The sequence below is a fragment of the Toxorhynchites rutilus genome, chromosome 1 (genome assembly GCF_029784135.1).
Source record: "Toxorhynchites rutilus septentrionalis strain SRP chromosome 1, ASM2978413v1, whole genome shotgun sequence".
Classification (NCBI taxonomy): Eukaryota; Metazoa; Arthropoda; class Insecta; order Diptera; family Culicidae; genus Toxorhynchites; species Toxorhynchites rutilus.
Genome location: NC_073744.1, coordinates 132,064,915 through 132,076,337, shown reverse-complemented (window position 1 = coordinate 132,076,337; position 11,423 = coordinate 132,064,915). Strand labels below are relative to the sequence as shown.

Below are 11,423 nucleotides of genomic sequence, written 5' to 3'. Positions count from 1 at the left end.
CCCGGTATAGAAATGAAACACGTAGTCCTACGTCAAAAGACTTAATATATGAAACGATTTATTTCGATTTTCATGAATAAAAACCAAGGTGTGTTCCCGCTCGAAGGTGCACCCGTAACCGACTGGTTAGCATCTTACATTATCATGCACTGTTATTAATTAAAAGTAAGCAACTGAATACAATTCATGGAAGTATAAAGATTTTACAATCACATAAAACGTATTAATCGATTGTGGTTTCATTGGAGTAAGAATCAGAACATAGCATAACTGCATGATCGAAATAAACTTATTTTTTACATTTCATGTAGTTGTTGCGTGTTTTCGGGTATTTGATTGAAGAGAAGAATGTATAACGACCTTCTAGATAATTACCAGATGAAAAAGGTTCTGGAATATAAAGTTTGCATATTTCTAATACTCTTTGTCTCTGTTGTCTTGGTAAACTAAGAATTAAATCCTTTTTTTAAATGGGGCATAAAATAATGATAAAAAAGGATTTCTAGGAACTTCCTTTTCATTTTCTTGTTTTCTTGTCGATATTGTTCATTATGAAGAAATATCCCCGAAACTGTAATTGTTAAAAATTACCATAAGCCACCAAGTAGTTTATAGTTTACTGTTTACAATTCTTCCACAAGTGAAATCCTTTCACATGTGTGTATATGTATGACCATTATATTTTGCGAATTACTATACGAAAGTCAAACATTTATATTTTGCTTTTGAACGTATGAATCTAACGACGAATATATCAACGAATAGTTAATATATGGATCCGTCCAATCCTGTTACAAAAGGGACTGCAATCAAATAAGAATAGTCCGGTAATAATCATATGCATTATATTCAATAATTATTCCGCGCCACTAACATTAATTTATACATTTCATTCAACAATATTCTAGAATATGAAAAAAGTCACTTGTCCAAAAAAATTACTCCTATAATCGCGTCGGTGTGTCAGACCGAAAGTGTAAGAAAAGTGGCACACGTCCCCTTTGTACCAACACATGCGATACGCTTAACGATGACGAACGACGAATAACGAAGCTAGAGAGAATCGCAAAGTCGTAGTGTTGATATTTTCTGAAAAATGAACGAATTATTGTTTTCTCGGTCTGACAGACCAATGCGCGAGTATAGGAGTGTTAAAAAGACATGCAATTCGATAAAAATAAGCGAAATTGAGATATTACGCTTTCTTGCTCCCCGACGGGGAATTGAACCCCGGTCTCCCGCGTGACAGGCGGGGATACTGACCACTATACTATCGAGGACTGCATGTTTCGAAATTAAATTCATTCTATCTACAAATAAGTTTTCCATGAAAGATTGGTTTCCTCATACTAATTCCTGAAGATTTGAAAATCAAATTCTAAATTCTTATTGATGCTCATACACTGCACCGCCCTCAATTCCTATAGAAATTCCCCACGGCGATTTCGTTACTCTTGAGCAACATCTTTCTTGTAAGACTGATCTTTTCATCCCTAATTCTTGTATCAAGCTGATTATTCTAACTATTTACTGGATCAATTTCTAATGCGCCAGAAGAACAAGATGCAAACCGCAGATATCCGTTTTCAAGATGTAGGAAAGTGAAGCAACCTGTGGTTGCCGGCGGCAAAAGAAGAAGTAAAATGCCCCACCCTTCCTCAAGCATGACACTAACCGCAACTAAACTGAAGTAAAACTATTTCTCATAATAAAATTTCTTTTCCCGATCATGGGAGAGGGTAGGGACAAAAAAAACATTCCGCCCCCGGGTGGACTCGAACCACCAACCTTTCGGTTAACAGCCGAACGCGCTAACCGATTGCGCCACGAAGGCTGCTGACTCAAGTATCGCAAGATTATTTCAAATCATTGCGCCATCGCGCACGGGGAACACGTTTCACCTTGAGAGGTAATTTTTCGCTCGAGTACAATTCCCCTCGCAGCGGGACTAAGAACGTCATTACGTCAACCTTCCTATCGGCTGGTTTTCACCTTGAAGAGATAGAAAACAAATTGAATTAATCACCAATAATTAGTTTCACGGGGAATTGTCTTCTTGCGCACGGGAAAGAAATTGTCTTCTGCTTGCGGGATTTGCTCTTGCCTTCTCCGGACCGCAAAGCGTTGGCAGCCGCCGCCGCCGCTGCATACGTTATGGTGATACCGTAAGAGAGACGGGAAGGGACGAGGCTTAAATGTGCTATGATAACGTCTGGGACTCTGGGATATTTTTCGGTGTGCTCCTGATACAGATCATGAACTTCGTCCGGATTGGCGGCAAACAAACGTGTGCATAGACGGAAAGGTTAGTTCCGGATGTTCTGCTGCGGTGCGGATACGGGAGAATCTGTAGAGTGGATGGCAGAGATATGAAAAGTCGAGCTGTAATGCCTTTGGGAAATTTGTTCTTACTTCTCCATATAATTCCTATTATGCTGATTTGTCGAACAGAGAAGAAACAAATATGTCTTTCTTCCTCTGATGTTTGGGTGATACTTTAGTGCAAACATGGAATGAACATTTGAATAAAATGTTCTGGCTTTGATTAAAATAAATCTACGTTTATCACGATTTAGTTATTTACGGCGCCCGACTTAGCCATCGAGATAATTATAATAGACTAGCTGACCCAGCAAACTTCGTCCCGCCCAAAATTTGTTTTTTGTTATCAATACCTTAAAATATTCACGTTTTCTTACTATGAGCAAGTTCATGGGTCCAATCGCAGAACTGTTCATGGGTTGATTTTCCATTCGACCCCGTTGAATTTACCGTTTACTATAAAATTCCTAGTATTTCTAACAAAACTCATCATTATATCGTTATATCAGATTATTTTCAAACACAATTCTCGTTCAAGATTTTTCAACCACTTGCAAATAACATGTTTCTCCGTTACATGGAATAAATTTTTTATACAGAAAATATAATAGAATAAAGACAGCCCTAAATCGGATCCTTGAGCTCTGCTCTTAACAGCACATCCGGCGATCCTTTTTTTTGTATAGATAGAAGAAGATATAGGAGTGCGTTTCATCACATTAAAACTAATTTCCAATTTCGAACAAAGATCAATTTCGCTAGCGCAAACATCAAATGGACTAACAGCACTTTTCACTATGTAATTGTAGAACATATGGGTATTTAATTTTCCGAATTTTCTCTTTTTCCTTCAGAGTTTTCCGAAAATTTTCAATTGTCATGTTTGGTTGGCATATTTTTGGTTGAAATATGTGTTTTTATGGGAGGCCCTCTCCAGGTGTCATATTATCATAGAAACAATTCTCATATCCAAAAACCCTTACATCCCAAATTGTGCTTGATTAGTTCTCGAGTTATGCAGAAGTTTGATTTTCGTTTGTATGGCAGCCCCCTTTAGAGAGCGGGAGGAGTGTGTAACCACCATAGAAATATTTGTTGCATCCTAAAACCTCCATATGCCAAATTTGGTTTCATTTGTTTGATTAATTCTCGAGCAATGCAGAAATTTGTGTTTCATTTGTATGGCAGCCCTCCTTTATAGAGGGTGGGGAGGGGTCTCAAACTATCATGAAAACCTTCCCCGGCCCCAAAAACCCCTACATACTAATTTTCATGTTGATCGGTTCAGTAGTTTCCGAGTCCATAAGAATCAAACAGACAGACAGACAGAAATCCGTTTTTATATAGATATACGAATGTTCCTATTAGGTATATTATACCTAATAGCTATGATTTTTTCTTCTTTTGCATTCACACTGTTACGGCGCAGGTAGCTAAGAAAAAATACATAACAATTTATTACACAAAATTTAATGAATTGTCTTTTTTTTTACACACAGCATAGTATAAAACAAAACATTGTACAAAAACAAAAACCTTCATTCAAAGACAACATACGGTACATTCTACTTACCTGTTTTGAAGAGGACAGATAAAACCACAACAATTATATAGTGGTTGGCAAAATAAAGTGCCCACTCATTTTTTTTTCATTCCTTTATTTTTTTTGGTAAAATTAAAAATAATTCATTCATGTTGCACTGAGAAAAATGAAAGTTTTTCTTATACGAATAAAAACAAAAAAAAATTATACGAATAAAAACCGGAAAAAAAGTGCCAATATCAGAAAAGCTTCAAATAGGCTTAACTGAAGGCAAGCAGGAACATTTAAAGAATTGATACGACCTCTTTCAGCCTGTTCACCTCTCCTGGAATATGTGAACAATCGATTGAATAAACTAAATTTCACGAGAAATTCCTGAAATACCATGCGCACAGAACTACGGCCGAATGGCTATCGTGAGAGCAATATCTGTTTTTATTTATATTTCGACATGCGACAGCTCTACTGAAGTACAGGGCGACTCAAAAGTCATTAAATTCTTCAAACATAAGATGACTATCTGTTACGGCCCAAGCTGAACACAAAAAAAAAAGAAAACACAAAATATTCATTCTCATGAAAACACTTTATTCTACACACGACAAAAACTACAAAACTAAGCACTAAAAACACTTCACAAAACCAGCAGCATATCCGCCTGAGTCCGCACCTGAAAATAGAGCGATTAGTCTAGCTATTTAACAGAATTACATATTGTCACTTACCTTTTCGTCGGGTACAAAAACCTGATACATATTATTTGTACAACTCATAATACAAAACACTAGCATTGAAGGCAACACAAAACGACAATCACAACAAACGAACAATACCAAGAGAATTGTCACGGAATAGGGAACGCATGGAAACGAACCCGCTATTGTTTATAGCGAACATTCGAAAAGTAATCCGACCAAAGAATCAATCGCAATTATAGACTATTCAGAGGACTATGGGACCAATGATATGAATAGGGTATGAAATGTTAAGAACAGTGTCAGTCGCAAATAAAGCTTCGATCAATATAGATCAAGCGTCTTGACTATATTCGATCTCATCACTCATCGGGTAGCCAGTCTACTCTACTTCGGAACTCTGCTCAGATACCACTCGGGGCGCAGACACTTTGGCGCTGTAGACAGGATTCTCTAATCTACTCATCTCAACACTCTGGAACTCCACTTAGAACCTATCTAGGCGGAGACACTATCAATACGGCGTCTATAGTCAATAGTTATACTACCAAACAAGCAGGTGACCACTTTGCCCCCCATGACCAATTTGCTCTCACTACCCCTATTTGGTGGACGACTTTGTAGGAAAGCAAAATGCGCCTTCTAGAACGAACGAATGTCAATAAAAGTGAGACAAATTTGTGGAGAAAGATCATGCCGTACTTCTGTGTGCTTATAGCAGATAGATAGATATAGAAAGAGAAAGATAAACGCCATAAAGGTTTTCGATTTGAGTGCAGCGGTGTAGGATGCTCATAACTGAGAGAAAAGAATATAATGTTGGGGAGTAGAAAATTGAAAATGACGATAGAATAAAAAAGCTGGATAAAACTGTAAAAATTCAAAGAAAACTGGATATTTTTTGCCTTTGACCATTTTGTCGGTAGCCCTAAAAAATTGCAATATCCAGGAAGAACTGGAATGTTGGCAACTCTGGTTGGAACGATTGCCCGAATGAAGATTTTTTTTCTTTTTTAACAGATTTCAATATCTCATTCTATGAATTTTATGTCGGCTGCTCGAAATTGACAACTTTCGTCTACTTGTATGGGCTGAATTTTTATGAATATTACCGGTCTATGTATAAATATTATCATTTTAATAACGCTTATCAGGATTAAATGTGAAAAAGCTTCCAATTAAATATAGTTGTAAATATTACATTCGGGTAAATGTTCATATGGGCAGATGTTACATTCGGGTTCCTGTCGCATTCGGATATTTGTTACATTCGAATGATTGAAATTCGGCTAGCTGTCGTTCGGGTAACTGTCTTTTGGGTAAATGTGACACAATCCCAGATATGATAACATGTCTTAAATTGTAAAACCATTGAATTTTTGTGAGGTATTAAATTTAGTAAATATTTCTAAAGTATGCCCAACAGCTCCAAAAAAAAATGGGTGGGTTATATCTAAGATATAACTGCAAGGTTGACGTGGGACTATCGTTGGCGTAGAAATCATTTGTATGTATTGATTAGATTGTAGATTGAATGAAACAATTTTCGAATTCAATTGAGTTCAACATATTTGCTTTGTAGGTAAAGAATTTGAACAAATTCCACCAAATCATACATTGTTATAGACTATGTTTTTCGCTACGAGTAAATTTGATGACAGCATTTTGCCTAATTAACAAACGGTATGCGTTAAAATTCAGTGATCAGAAGATATGAAGGCATATCTTCCAATGCAGTCTTGAATTACCGAGCCAAAGCGTTGTGTTCGCACCCACTTTTGTAGTCCGTGTTAGACGCATATTTCGGAGTGCAAATAAATGCAGTACAGAAATACTCCCGGCATGAATCAAAATGGATCAACGATTTCAACTTCCACTTTGTATACTATACTTTAATCTTGTAAGTTCAGACTCCTCAGTTCAGTATTATGTGTTAGGAAAACATATTTTGGTCAGCACAATGAAAAGTGAATACAAAAGTACTTGTATTTGCATAGCGAATTTCCCCAGGTACCATGGTTTTGAAGTCCGTGTTAGGTAAATACATTTCGTTGTGAACAAAAGTTTCCCTAGCTTGCATGTATTTGAAATGCCGATCTTCTCAGGCACATTGCTTTTGAAGTCTGTGTTAGGGAACATATTCGATGGAAACAAAAATACCTCCTGCTTGCATGTTTTTGCAATGCCGATTTTACAACAACTTTTTGACGTAGAACTACGTCTTTCATTAGGGGTACCAAATCAGAAAACAGGTCACGTTTTTATGAAATTAAGTTAACTATTTTTGCCGCGAACGGATTTTGGTGATTTACATACTCAACGAATCGGAAATTCTGTAAGATTTGTTTAATATGCTATACATTAGAATCCCCTGGTTTGTAAATGGTTAAAATTCATGAAAACTTTAAGCGTTTCCATTTTCCCATACATTTGTTCGGTCCATTTGTGTGTTTTCCCGAACAGAGCTGTCAATAACGAGCAACTTATCGACGACCAACGGAGGGGAAATCGTAGGATTTGAAGTCTCCGTGAACAAAGGAAAAGTAGAAGAATGAAGGGGAATACTTGTCTAGAGTATAAACAGTGGATCTCGCTGAGGCAAACTTTCATTCGGCATCGGACTGTTGAGCAATTCACTTTGCTTTCGCTGCGCTTCGATCTAAAGGGGGCTTTACACGCAACGATACGTTGTAGCAATTTATCGTAACGATCAGATTGTTACAATTTATCGTTGTGTGTAAACGGGAGATTGTAGCGATTTATTGGGATTGGAGTTGGAGTGGATGGTTGATGCCGGCCGGCATCAATTTCTGGGAATCGTAACGACATGTGGAACGTGTAAACAGTTGCACCAATTCATCGCTACGATTTCACTCAGTGTCCATTCTGTTTTTGCGCTGAGGTGTTTGTATTGTAGGGTTGTTTCGTGAGTGTTGTAGGTAATCATGGCAGAAAATGCAAGTAAACAAACACCTCGTGAGTTCTTAATTGAATTTATAGAACTTTATAGAAGTTTTACCTGTTTGTGGCTCGTTAAGAGCAAAGAATACTCCGACAGGAACAAAAAAGACTTAGCTTATATTGAGCTAGTTAAAAAGTTCAAGGAGTTTGATCCGTCGGCAGATAGGAACACTGTCGTAAAAAAAATTAACGCGTTGCGTACGGTTTACAAGAAAGAACTTTCGAAAGTTAAGAGTTCGGAGAAATCTGGGGCTGGTGCGGATGATATATACAAACCTAGTTTGTGGTATTTCGACCTTCTTCATTTCTTGAACGACCAGGACTTTGCAAGACCTAGTAGAAACACAATGAGTGATGTGGATGCAGTAACACAGCAAGACGTAAGTAAGGCTAAGGGGTCGATGTAGGGTGACATTTGACAAGAAATCGTTACAATTTAGCGTAGCGTGTAAACAGTGCTCTACTCTTTCGATTTGTTGGAGCGATAAATCGTTCAATGAATTGTTACGAGTTATCGTTGCGTGTAAAGCCCCCTTAAGATTGGACCCCACCAGTGGTAATCCAACTTGGATATGGTCGTTTGGTTTTTCTGTTCGTTTTTCGCGTTATTCGTATCGTGTGTTTTTCTTTCCGCGTCATAAATTGGACGTTTCGCGTAGTGTGTGATGAGCAAGAAGAAGAGGAAGGCAGGCTAGAGCCATGCAAAAAACGAACGCATTGCCAGGGGCAATAAAATTTCGACACTGGGCACTGGGGCACTGAACCGAGCCTTCGCGAGTGTGACACCGCATCGAACAACAGCGAAGTAGGCGATTTCGGCGCGTTGATCGAAAATGTAAACAGCAACCAAAATTGGGCTCCCCCCGCTGGTGGTGAAGGCGGTCGCTCTTGACAATCTCATCAGCGAATTCGCATCGATGGGTGTTACAGCAGAGTACGAGCTGTGTGGCATAATTAAGTCTTTTTCTAAGCAGTTAACATTGTTTGTTTTCCGTCATCATAAGGGCTTCGTTGGTGCCTTTGAAAATGCATTAATGCATTAAACTGACGTTATGGCGAAGCAGGCGTTAAAGTTGTGCCAACAAATTATTTGGGGAATACCAAGTATCTTGAATGTATTGCTGGAATGTTAAAAGTTATTTGGGTTCGCGTGCCAGTCGCAAAACTGCCTTCAACTAGTATTGTATTTGCGCTAATATTGATCATAATGAAGCTACTGTTTTCGAGATTGTTATTAACAAAATAGTTTATTTCGCTTGTTTAGCCACCAAGAAAGCAAATGTCGTTCTGGAATTTTGTGTGTGATTTGGTTTTGCTTGCCAGTAGCAAAACTTCCTCCACTAAGGGTGAAAGCTGCGCTTCTCTCGAGCATGAGAAAGTAATGCAACTTTTTTCGAGGCCAATAATATTAACAGAAGCGTTTCTTTTGAGAATAGCGCAAAATGATGAGAAGTGTTTATATCCCTAGTAGTTTCAAGCCACCAACGTATGGCTCTGTATGCATGTTATGGCGAACGCTTGTTTGGCGCTTGGTTTGCGTTATACTAAATAACGTGTAGCATGATATTTGATACTTGCAAGTGTTGTCATTGTTGTTGTTTCAATGCGGTGCCAAAGATATATTGATGTAGTTATGAGATGTGAAATAATGGTGCTGGTGCAACATGTATATAATCGACTGTAGCCGAGTCTATGTCAATTGCGAAAAAGGCCATCGGAATAGCGTTCGAGGTAAATTTTCAATGCATTGACATGAAATAAATTGCGACATACGATTGTTTTGCGAGGGCAAGAATGAATCATCAATCAATTATCGTCAACTGATTCTACAATGAAGAAACCATTTAGGAGATTATTCTATTAAGCATTGGTTTCTAAAATTTCACAGCATTATAGAATAATATTCGAAAGTATAAATAAGCGACTTATATAAAACAACAGCGTAGGTCTATGCTATTATGCTAATACTTTTTTCTGTACACGTGAAAGAATGATTTCTTAGTTTATTGCAACAAATATCAAAGCACCATGGCAAAACGTTATCCAAAGAGCTTCGCCGCATTGAAAACCTCAATGATTCGCATTACCTATAATAAGTCCGAGAGATTTTTATACTCGTGAATTAAATGTGGATTGAAGAGCCTTTCCGCAAACGCTTTACTTCGCGTTTTCTATGTCCTTATTTAGCTATGCGGGTTTGACGCACTCCGGCGTTTATTTTTCTAAAGCACATCAATTTTTTCACTACAGTGAATAAACTCTATCAGAGTACCGAATAATTAGTAGATTTGGCAATTTCTGCAAACGAAACTACGAAACTAGTCAACATGACCGCATAAAAAATTCAATCCACGAGAAGAGAGGGTGCACTCTGGCGCTGCTCGAAGTGGTTACGAGCGGAAATTGGACAAGTTTTTCCTCGCATGCAGATTTCTCGGCAAAACTCTGTACTTCAGCGTGAACCCGTATGTAGTAGATGTTTACCGTGGAACCACAGAACGGATTCCATTGCACTTACCGCTAGAAACTTTTCTCCTCTGGATGGGATGCTTTCCGCTGGAAGTATGAAAATCTACGAAAATCTATTTGCCGACCGAAGGAGGGTACGGAAAGTACTCGAGGGATGTATACAACGTTCTGTCCATTGAACCTCGGAGTGAAAGCATGTTAAATAATGGTGGAAGACAAAACTACTTGTGACGTTTGAAAAGGTGCTTGGGAAGTTGGTTGTGTATTCGTATTTACATTCTAAACACTTTGCGATGCTTCGTAAATTTCATATTCTGGGAGTCTGGGAGCTAATAATGTAATAATAAAATCCGCGCTCAAATCCCCGTAATTATCTTCCGCAAAAAGGTGACGCCTGACACCACCAATATTGGCATCATTCTCCCCCAACCTAAAGCCGTCAACAGCTGAAAAACTGTTGACGACGACGATAATAACCGGAGACTAAGCCACCGTGCAAATACTGGATAAATCCACTGTTCGGCATTTCCCCCCGCCCGAAATGTGCTCCTGTTGCCGCCCGAAATTGTGCGCATCGCTCCGTCAGAAAGGCATCAATGTTCGGAAAACTACGAAGCGATTGTCGATCAAACCCATATTCATCACTTCCACGTGATGTGCGCGCCTCTGGGAAGTCGGGAAGGCGAGAAGGTGGGAAAGTCATTCGACTTGTGCGGATAAATGACAATTTAATAGCACCTCGAAATTTGCATACACATCGCTTATATTGTTTCTGCTGTGTTGGCCGAGCGCTTCCACCGATGCTCGTTTGGTTGGCAATTTTATTAAATTTTAGCTTGGCGCGGGGGTGGGCATGAGCTTGGGCTGGCGGTAGATCATACGCTCGCATATCTGCCCGCTCCGGACGCGGTGTGATCCCCGGAAAATCACACTGTGTCACACGAGAACGAGATTTTTCCCGCCCGATATGAGCGACGCGTATCGGAGCTGTCGCTCCGAGGATACAGGACGCATGTTTTGCACCAGGAATAGTCGTCAGCTCACCTCGCACCGCGCGCCCGCGCTTTTATTTTTGGAAACACCAACAGCTAACGACGAACACGATGTGCTGGAGGAAAAAAATTGCTCTAATGGCAGATTGAAGCAATTGTATTCAATTTTGTTATCGCTCTCCGACCGCTGGCACTCGATGGCTTTCCTGCAGTCACACGAGGTCCTCTCGTGCGCCTCCACCGGCGCAGCATCACATCTGCAGCTTAGGTGGGCAGATGGATGGATGGATAGATGGGTGACTAACTTGTAATCTGGGAGCTCTTTGGAACTGCATTTACTGTTTTGCCTGCACAACACGTTGGCACCAATGAGAGTGATGGTGGTGGTGGATATTGAAATCACAGTATTTATTTGTGCGCTTCACATTGTACGTAAAATGG

The 11,423-nt window shown here is 39.2% G+C and overlaps 2 non-coding genes across 2 annotated transcripts; both read right to left on the bottom strand.

Annotated features, from left to right (window-relative positions):
* Positions 1 to 1,208: 1,208 nt before the first annotated feature.
* Trnad-guc (transfer RNA aspartic acid (anticodon GUC)) lies at positions 1,209 to 1,280 on the bottom strand. The gene has a single exon. It is a non-coding gene; the product is annotated as a tRNA-Asp (tRNA).
* Positions 1,281 to 1,760: 480 nt separating this feature from the next.
* On the bottom strand, positions 1,761 to 1,834 carry Trnan-guu (transfer RNA asparagine (anticodon GUU)). The gene has a single exon. It is a non-coding gene; the product is annotated as a tRNA-Asn (tRNA).
* Positions 1,835 to 11,423: the final 9,589 nt, after the last annotated feature.